The sequence below is a fragment of the Chlorocebus sabaeus genome, chromosome 15, assembly GCF_047675955.1.
Source record: "Chlorocebus sabaeus isolate Y175 chromosome 15, mChlSab1.0.hap1, whole genome shotgun sequence".
NCBI classification, from domain to species: Eukaryota; Metazoa; Chordata; class Mammalia; order Primates; family Cercopithecidae; genus Chlorocebus; species Chlorocebus sabaeus.
Genome location: NC_132918.1, coordinates 11,596,447 through 11,606,934, shown reverse-complemented (window position 1 = coordinate 11,606,934; position 10,488 = coordinate 11,596,447). Strand labels below are relative to the sequence as shown.

The 10,488-nt window shown below is 39.3% G+C and overlaps 1 long non-coding RNA gene across 2 annotated transcripts; it reads right to left on the bottom strand.

The window, feature by feature from the left end:
- Positions 1-2,246: 2,246 nt before the first annotated feature.
- On the bottom strand, positions 2,247-4,165 carry LOC140713528 (uncharacterized). 2 transcript variants are annotated; one of them, XR_012095644.1, is made up of 4 exons: positions 4,079-4,165; positions 3,477-3,934; positions 2,801-3,105; positions 2,247-2,391 (listed from the first exon to the last, which is right to left on the bottom strand). It is a non-coding gene; the product is annotated as an uncharacterized lncRNA (long non-coding RNA). The 2 variants fall into 2 exon arrangements; XR_012095643.1 differs by having other exon boundaries at positions 2,801-3,934.
- Between the last annotated feature and the right edge of the window lie 6,323 nt (positions 4,166-10,488).

The following is a 10,488-nucleotide window of genomic DNA, read 5'->3' as shown; positions in this document are numbered from 1 at the left end:
CTAGATGGGATTTAAAAAAAAAAACCTGTTACTGAAAAACTGGATTTATATTGTCACTTATTCACTTTTAAGGTTTTTTTTTGGTCCAAATCTTCAAGAGATTATGGCAACGAGCTTCAAACTTTAATGTTTATAGCAATCGCCTGGGGGCGCTGGCTTGTAAATCTGGGACTGGATTCTAAATCCTGATTTGTTAATAAGCCCCTAGGTGGCTTTGATGCAGCTGCTCCTTAAACTCCTCTGAAAAATACTGGGCTATGGGGTTTTGTAATTTCTTTCATAACTTTGAGAAAAATAGATACATACCTGCCTGATTTACCTCTAATTGAGAATCAGATTTTGTTGCTTAGGTGCCTGATGCTAAGTTCCTGAAGACCATAGCTCAGACATATGAGATAATCTGTCAACCATGGAGAAGGTAGGGATGAGTTTAAATTGAAAGTGGAATCTTCCTAACACATTCTATTGTCAGAACCAAGTGGAAAGCATAGGCAAGAAAGCAGAGACAGAGTCCAGCAGGTCAGAAGCCCAGGAAGACAATAAGAGGGGGACGAATGAGGCCTAGAATGAAAGCAGAGATTTCCCTAGATGGAATTGGAATTCTTCACAAACTGCCTGTTTGAAAGTGTATGGACAGGTTAAACTTGCCCAGCTGGTTGCAGAGGGAACACACAGAATTTTTCACTTCCCAGAGGTATGTGAAAAATGTACCGTAACAGTATACAGCAAAGCTTTCTATGATGGTTAACAAGCCCTCCACACAACTTTCAATTACCAGGTCACGTAGTGTGATTATTGGCCTAAGAGTTTTAGCTTGTAAGACAAAGTCCTTAATGTTTGCAGCACATGCACATATTGTGATATGGGAGGCAAGCTTGGAGTAAAGTAAGACATAGAGAAAGAAAATTCTTTGAGTTTGACATATATTCTGTAATTTCAATTTTTGAAAGCATGCCATTTAATGTTATTAATTCTACTTATCATCATTTTTCAATTCCATAAATGTAGATAGAACAATTTAATTGCTTCCTATTTTTGCTTTCATATTATAAAGATTTCCTGCAATTGGTTTTTGGTCCTTTAAAGTATAATAGTAATTTTAATCAAACAGTTATTAATGACATTCATTGAAAGCCTATAGATGAAAAAACTGAGGTTCCAAGAGCTTGAGTAATTTTCCCAAGTTCACATAATCATGAAATATCAGAACTGAGATTCAGAGCTTGGTCTGATCAAAGCCTGTGCCCTGGATGAGCTTCCTGACCTCAGTGCTAGTAGTCCTGCCTTGCTTCTCCTCTCTAACATCTGCCTGGTATGTCCTATACACCACAAGCAAGGGGTGCCTTCCAGAAGTCTCATCTAGTCACCAAACTATTGAATTCTAACGAGTGAGCAGAGGCATTCATGGCCGGATGTAGTGAGATTGTGCTTCTTGGTCCTGAAGGTAAATATTCTGGTCTGATTGATGAAAGGGGCATCAGGCTGAGGCCCTCCCATCTAGCCCATCTGTGTTTGGCACAGTCTGCCTGCCTGGAGATCTGATTACTTCTTTCTTTTTTATTCCACTCTCTAAAAACAGCCTCATCCAGAATTCTAGGCAGGGAACGTTGGTTATCTGACACTTTTGTCTAGTTGTTTATGATAATTTTCCCTAGTGACAGTCACTGATTCCAATGTCATACCAAATGATTCTACACTGACTTTTCTCATCCATACCTTGGACACCTACTGTTTGCCAATAATTAACCCTGTTAGAAACCCTGGCACCACCCCTGCCCTGCCCTATCAGGGTACGTACATCGATCACCCATTATGCCTAGGATTCCCTACACTCTCACATACTGTGATTTTGCACTGGGGACTCATGCCTTTAAAGCTGACTCATGTGCAAGAAGAGGTCAAGGATGGAGTCTTGGTTATGATTTGTAGTTAACTTGCCCTAGTAAATAGGCCAGTCGTACTGTTTTCAATGACTCAGGTCAACAAGAATAGGGATCTGGAACTCAAAAGTATTTTACAATCAGGTTAAAGATGAGTTTAGATTTCTGGAGGGATACACTTCAAATAGTGTTTATGCTCTCTGGATATCATGCTCAGGAAACTGAATTAGGAAGAAACCTGCTTCCTTCCACTGCCTGGCTAAACAGATGGGACACAAAAGGAAATCCTGATATAGAACCATTCCTGTTGCAGAGAGGCATAGAATCCTAAGTAGAAAATGGAAGAAGATTTTTCCATTTTATGCGTTAGCAGAGTTTATTTTAGTGATTTATTTAATTGTTAATCTTCTCTGTGATAATGTCATTCCTGGAAGGGCCACCAGGTCTCTCGTGCTCATTTTATCCAGTAGGCGACACATCAGCTGCTGGAAGCAATAAATTTAGGGAATGTCTAAAAAAACAAAAAGACCCTTATGTAAGCAAATAAATGATACTAAAAGAAAGGCAGGTCTTGACTGCCTTACCAGATATTCGACAGGATGCCCTTAAGTCTTGTGAAAAACATCTACACGATAATTATGAGTGAAGATAATAATGGTAAGCACATAGAACCTTACACTTCATATTCACATTGCACTTTTCAAATCACAACTGTAACATTTCTTGCTCAAGTCCTCAAAGCTCAGAAATAGTTATATTTGAAGTCTGTGCCAACGAAATGGATATATTAAATACATTGCTGGCTAAAAGCCATCTAAAAACTCTCTTTTCATTTTTCCTTCATCTTCTCTCTATCTATGTAAGGAAAGACCTAGGTATCATCGTGCAAAATTCTAGTATAATATCACTCTTGGAATTACCTGGTTTTGGAACATTGCACATAACAGTTCTAATGTAACAGCAAGAATTTTCCTCTTCCTGTTTATTTCTCTGAAGCTGTAATAAGCAATCCTGTGTGACATTGCCTGTGGTGCGGTTGCCAGGCAGCAGAAAGAGATCTGCAGCAGGAGGCGGGAGAGCGGGGGAAGAGAGAAGAGAAAAGCAAGAGAGGAGGAGGGGGGAGGGCTGAGTGAGTTGGGGGCTGGGTTCTGAAACTGCTGAGCCAGAATTCCATCTCCTTGTCATCCTTCATGTTCCAGGCACATAATGAGCCAATAAGCTGGGCCTTAGAGGGGAAATAAAGATGGAAAAGAAACAGTTGAATGTTGCCATTAAATAGGGTGTCAATAATGTGTTTTTATTTTGTGAAGAGAGGGTTTCAGCTTTTTTTTTTTTTTTTTTTTTTCTCATGAACTTTGCTTCCTGGTAAATGCAGCTTTACAAATATGAAAGGGACAGCTTCTCAGTGGGCCTGCTTTGCTCTCAAGCAACAAACAATTAACACATAATATCTTCCAGCACTGTGCATGGAGAGCATACAGTTATAACCTGAAAGGTTTCAATTCTTCCCAAATCTCATGGTGTGGAAAAGTAAATTACAGAGAAAAGGTACCCCACCCTTTATAGAATATGCAGTACTGAGAGATATGTTTGTACCTGAGAGCTGAGAGGTTGTTCAAGATATTTCAAGAAGCTGGTCTCCTCATTGTGAGGCTTTCTTTAGTTTGTGAAACTGGGAGCTGCAGCTAAATCTCATCTCTTGGCTTGACAAGAATCTTGTTCTAACGAGATTAAAATGGTAGGACTGGGATCCGAGCAGAAGTGGTGAGGGCAGATGGCACACAGGTCCCTCCATGCCGACTTGGATGTCCCCCAGCACAATGCATCGTGCCTTTTGCCAGCCTTCCAAGCTGTCTGTGACTAGGTTGGACACTCTCCAGTGGTAACAGACAATGATTTTTATTTAGATGTTTGATTATTCTTATTAATCAAATAGAAAAAGGACAGAAGGTTTGTTCAAAACAAACAATGTACTTACAGATAGTTTTGTGTGGTGGATGCACATTTCAAGGCTCTGAAGTTGTTAGTTCTCTCAGAAGACTCAAACTCACCATCTGGGAGAGAAAATGGGACAAAGTATGTTAAAATGGCAAGTTGATCAGAAAGAACTTGGAATTAATGTAATGATGACTAAGTTTTTTTTTTTCACCTTAGCAATGGGAGTGAGAAAAAGGGAATGTTAAATTAGGATGATCGACCTGAGAATTTTGAGGAATAACATATGGGAATCCCGTTTCTGTCCCTGCTGCATATCCAGGCATATTTCTTCTGTGCAGAGACTGACTTTCCAGTCCCTACTAAGGTCATGAATGAGTCAGTCAAGGATAATCAGTGATTTTCTGCAGATTCTAGGAGGAAGATAATGTGTCAGAAGAACAGTACTCTTTGACATATACCACATAAAGAGAGAAGTAGAGACAGATAGGGGATTAAGCAGACAGATGGAATGATGAGAATAAGCAAGCAAACCAAGTCCACCAAGAACCAGGGCTAGGTGCAGGAACAGTCTCACTCTGCTGTTTTTTAGAAGGCTAACACTTTTTCCTAAGGAACTGCAAAATATTTACAGACACTTGACAGTTCTCTAGGTAGCACAGTTGGAATACGGACACTCAAGCTCTCCAGAACATCCTGTGATTGAGGTTTTATCTATACTGAACAGCAGGAGGAACTAATCAGGGAAGCTGCTGGTTTGCCTGACCACACTGGTTAACGACAATCTCCACAGAGCCTCCCTTGGAGCTAGAGATGAAATATCACACTATTTCATGTGAAACTGCACTTTTAATCAAAGCAAGAGGAAAAAATCTTCTAGAGTCCCATAGTTGTGCCACAATAGGAATTTCTACCAAAGTCTACAATCATTCTTCGTTTTTCACTCTTTAAACATTTATCTATTACAATTTAGTTTTTATTTTATCAAAGTCATACATGATTTACAAGTTGGTAATGAAGCTTTTTTTAGTCTCCTTTTAGATCCCAATGTTGATAGATGATAAATGATAAAACACCAACATTCTGATGGGAAAAGATAAACCATCTAAATGGACATTTTAAGAGGTGGTCAGCATCCAATATTGTGACCCCATGCCTAGATACAAGAGACTTCTCAGATAATGAAAGCCCATTTTTCATCTCTTGTTACCTGACTATCTAATGTGAAAGCTCTAGCATTATCCTTTCATTTAGTTATTCTTGTCTATCTCAAGCCAGGTAGAAGGATTCCGTGGGATTTATGTCATTGTGGGCATGAGACATGAGAGAATTCTTGGGGAAAACTGACCTGTGTCTCCTGAGGTATGGGAAGCCATGAGTTCCAAGAGCAGCTGCATTTGGCATCATATTTATCCAAAGTCCTGGAACACGAAGGAGGTAACACAAGAGGACGAAAACCAGATAAGTTACTGACTTTCTATGGTTAAGACAAAGGTTTTGGACCAATTGAAATTCAAAGTGAAATACATTTGGTGCATTTAATTCAGTCGGAATAGATTAGACAGATTCCATTTTCTACGTGCTAATAATACCAAGGGAAGGACTGAGGAATGGAAGATCAAACACACAACCTCCTTATAAACACACCTCTGTGCAGCATTTATAATGTAAATACAATAGCCAACATATCTTTCCTCGTAAGGTTTAGATCGTTGAAAAGGTGTTAAAGCAATTTACAATGGGGTTGTGATTTTTATTTGCAGTGCAAATAAGAAAGGACTTTTGATGCAAAACCTTGCCAATGCAGAAGCAAGACATAATTTTCATAGTAGGAAAGATAAAGAAAAATAGAATCTGCATCTCCCTTTGAAGAATCTAGCCCTAGCTGCCAAGGAAAGCAAAATAACAGAGCAAATAGATTCCTGTGAGAGGATAAGCACCTTTTCGATCCTGGGAGCTTTGTCATTTTTCAAAACTAGTACATTTTTCAGTGTGCCACAGTGATCTTCAAGTGGATAAATGGATATAGTCAGAAGCAAGTTAATTCCCATCCAGTAGCTTTTTTAAGAATAACAGATAACTTCAAAGAGAAGTGGCACAAAGCAATGGTAGATGAAGAAAATAAAAGCATAGTTTGAAAATGAATGGGTTCAGAAACCAATTAAAATAAAGTATGGCTTTAAACGATTTCTTAAATTATTCACATGTCACATTATTGGAAAAGCAATGGTTTCTCAAACACTTCTTCCTAAATGTTTTGTTTTTGTTTCCAGAAATAACAGGTTTAATTAAATGTGCAATATATACTCAAGTGATCCAGACTAATGCACACAGGGCTTTTGAAGTCACTTAGAAGATTTTAGGAGAGATTTGGATTTGCTGTGTTCAGATGCTAATGGAGAAAGCTGGTCTTCAGGGAAAGAGCATGCATAAGCTGTGTATGGCTTTGTCGCTGCTGTCAAAGCTAGTTATTACATTATTAGGAAAAAAATGGTTTTGAAAATAGCAAACATTAAGCAAACTGGAAAGAAAATTAAGCTTTGTTAAACTCCTTATATGTGTCAGGATAATTTCACATGCATTATTTCAATTAAATCTTAAAAATCTCAGAGGAAGTGGCCATCATTGCCCCATTTTTAAGATATATAAGCCAAGACTTTGAGAAGGCTAGGATTCTTTCAAACCCAAGGTACTTGATGGCAAATCCAATCCCCTTTCAATTATATTTATTCAAATCTCTATGCTAATGAAGATGCATTATCAATAAATACTGTTTCTGATCAGGAGATCAAGATGTCTAGTAATGCATTAAAGGCATTCTGCCCATTTAATCTGGGATAATCATATCCTTAAACAGCCCAGTTAGAACACTTTTGTATGTTCATGATTACAAAGCAATATCAGGCCTTTAATAGGATTCAGTAAGAATGGTCACAAAACGTTGACAGTATGATTTACTGAAGTTGCATACAAATGCTAGTTTCAGGAACACAGAATTTTTTTCTATGAGAGGAAGAGAGAGAGAGTTGCAAATCAATCAAGGCCACTGGAGCTAGCTCATTGCCTCAATATGTTGCTATTTATTTTGTGATTACAAATTTGAAAACAAACTAAATAAAGGTCTTCAGCTTTAAAATGTACAAGTGCATTATACATTTCATGACTAGCACTGTCTTTTTTCTATAAACTACAAAGGAAGATAATGAATGCAGTTGAGTACATACTGTGAGTAGGCTGGTCCAGCCTATGTTTTATAGGCTGTGCAGAATAGCACCCTTGTAAATCAAATGGATGTTGAACATTGGACTTTGAGTCAGGAAACATGAGCTTTAGTCCTGATATCACTGTTGAGTAGGCCCATGAGGTTTTTCCAGTGAATTAGTCTGTTTTGGCTTCATTTTCCTAGATGTTTTGTATAAATGTACTTTTAACACATCTCAGCATTTATGAATATTTAGTAAGCACACACATATTGCCTGTTAATTGAATTGATAAAATAAGAAATTGGGTTTGATTTTTTTCTAAAGTTTTATAATGTTCTAGCTTTTTATTTGTTGAACATGTCCAGGTACCGGGTTCTTTTAGAAGTTATTCCAAATAAAATACAAGAATAAGTGGGCTTGTCTAAGTTTTCTGCCAAGGACACAAGGCATGTCAAAGTCTTTCAGCTAAAGAAATGTGACTAGAGATAGGATATGATATGTTAAAAGAGGATAGATTTTAAAATAAACTAACACATTTTCTAAGACTTCCCATTAATAACATGTTACATTTTAGAAAAGGCACTAGGTAAGGAATCAGCAGATATATGGGATTTATTAGCCATTTTAGCACTAAATACCTCAATTTGGCTGTCACTTACTCTCTCTGGTTCCTGGTTTCCTCAGCTGTGAAATGAACTGCCGTATTGTGCTGTAAAGGAATAATGAGGATTAGGTCACAACATCCAATAGTCAGTCAAGAAAAAGCAAGCATTGGGGGAAATCCATATCATAAAAAAAGCACCATATTCAACCAAACAGAAAAACTGATACCCAAGTCATCAATGTAGCAAACAGAAGTGTGTGTGTGTTTCAGAATGTGTTTTAAAAAATTCTAGAAACTTGTCCCTCAGTGGCCAAGATGGCTGACTACAAGCAACTAGGGTATGTGGCTCTCACAGAGAGGAATGAGAGGGTTGAGTAAATACAGCACCTTCAACTGAAACATCCAGTTACTTGTATTGGGACTAATCAAGGAAACAACTTGACCCACAGAGAACAGAAAGGCAAGGCAAAAGGATGGCCCACCCAGGAGTGACATGGAGCCAAGGGAACATCCCCTGCCAGGGAAGTGGTAAGTGAACGTATGATCCTAGAAAACCACACTTCTCCCATGGACTCTTGCAACCCCTGGGTCAGGAGATCCTCTTGTGAACTCACTCCACCAGGGCCTTCAGTCTCATACACACAGCAAAGTGGAGTCTTGGCAGATCAGCCATTTATGCACACAGATAGACCTAGGTGCTTTATATATTCCTGCTCTGGGTTTCCTAGCAAAAGTAACAGCAACCCCAGCAAAGTGGGAGGTTAGACCTCTGCACATACCACTATGAATTCAGCGGGCTGAGCAGTGTGGTCTGCAGGCCCCATTTCCACAACATCTCACAAGATAAAGTCCACAGGCTTGGAATTCCAGTCAGCTACCAGCAACAGTGTTGCACCTACTTGGGACAGAAATCAAGGGGTGGGGAGGGGCAGGACGCCATCTTAACTATTTGGAAGACTCAGCCATTCCAGCCTGTGGGTGGAAGGGATCTCCCAACATAGCACAGCTGCTCTACCAAAATGTAGCCAAACTGCTTCTTTAAGTAGTTCCCCAATATGTTTCTCCTCACTGAGTGGGACCCCCACCCTGAACTAGGACCCCCTAGCCACTCCTGCTTATGTTCTCTGGTCAACAGAGATTTGAAAACTTCCTAGGACAGAGCTCTCAGAGGGATGGATGGGCCATGATCTTTGCTGTTTGGGTGACTTAGCCATTCCAGCCTCCAGGCTTTGGAGAGCCTAAGCTGACTGGGGGTGGAAGCAGTACTCCAGTACAGCACAGCTCTTCTGTGAAAGTGTGCCCAGACTGCTTCTTTAAGCAGGTCCCCAATCCCATTCTGGCTGACTGGGTGAGACCACCCAACTAAGGTCTCCAACCACCTCCTACAGGTGTGTTCGGGTTGGCAACAGGTCCATTCCTCCCTAGGATGGAGCTCACAGAAAAAGGGGCAGGCTACCATCTTTGCTGTTTCCAAGCCTTTACTGGTGATCCCTCCAGGTACTGGAAAATCTGAAGTGACTAGGGACTGGACTGGACCTCCAGCAAACCACAGCAGCCCTATGGAAAAGTGGCCAGACTGTAAAAGAAAAAATAAAATCCAAAGGTAAGCATCCTCAAAGATTGAAGGTAGATAAGGCCACAAAGATGAGAAAGAATCAACACAAGAATGCTGAAAATTCAAAAGCCAGAGTGCCTTCTTTCCTCCAAATGACTGCATCACCTCTCCAGCAAGGATTCAGAACTGGGCTGAGGCTGAGATGGCTGAAATGACAGAAGTAGAATTCAGAATATAGATAAAATCGAACTTCACTGAGCTAAAGGACCATGTTGCAACCCAATATAAGGAAGGTAAAAATCATGATAAAACATTACAGGAGTTGACAGACAAAATAGCCAGCCTAGAGAAGAACACAACCAACCTGATAGAGTTGAAAAATACACTATAAGAATTTAATAATGTGAGTACATGTATTAATAGCAGAATAGACCAAGTGGATGAAAGAATCTCAGAGTTTGAAGACTAACTTTCTAAAATAAGACAGATATATAAAAATAAAGAAAAAAGAATCAAAAAGAATGAACAAAACCTCCAAGCAATATGGGATTATGTAAAGAAACTGAATTTATGAGTGATTGGTAGAGCATGGAACCAATTTGTAAAACATATTTCAAGATATTATCCAGGACAGCTACCTCAACCAAGCTAGACAGGCCAACATTCACTTCAGGAAATGCAGACAACCTCAGTAAGATACTCTGTGAGAAGATCATCCTTGAGACACATAATCATCAGATCCTCCAAGGAAAAAATGAAAGAAAAAATGTTAAGGGAAGCTAGAGAGAAATGCCAGGTCACCTACAGAGGGAAACACATCAGACTAACAATGGACCTCTCAGCAGAAACCCTCCAAGCCAGAAGAGATTGAGAGGCAATATTCAACATTCTTAAGAAAAAGAAATTCCAATCCAGAATTTTATATACAGCCAAATTAGCTTCATAAACCAAGGGGAAATATGATCCTTTTCAGACAAGCAAATGCCGAGGGAATTCATTACCTCCAGACCTGCCTTACAAGAACTCATAAAGGAAGCATTAAATATAGAAAGGAAAGGCCATTGCCAGCCTCTACAAAAGCATGTTTAAGTAGGCAGACCAGTGATACTATAAAGCAACCACATAAAGAAGTCTGCAGAATAACCAGCTAACATCATGATGATAGAATCAAATCCACACATATCAATACTGACCTTAAATATAATGGGTTAAATGCTCCAATTAAAAGACACAGAGTGATAAACTGGATAAAGAACCAAGACCCATTGGTATGCTGTCTTCAAGAGCCCCATCTCACATGCACTGATACAC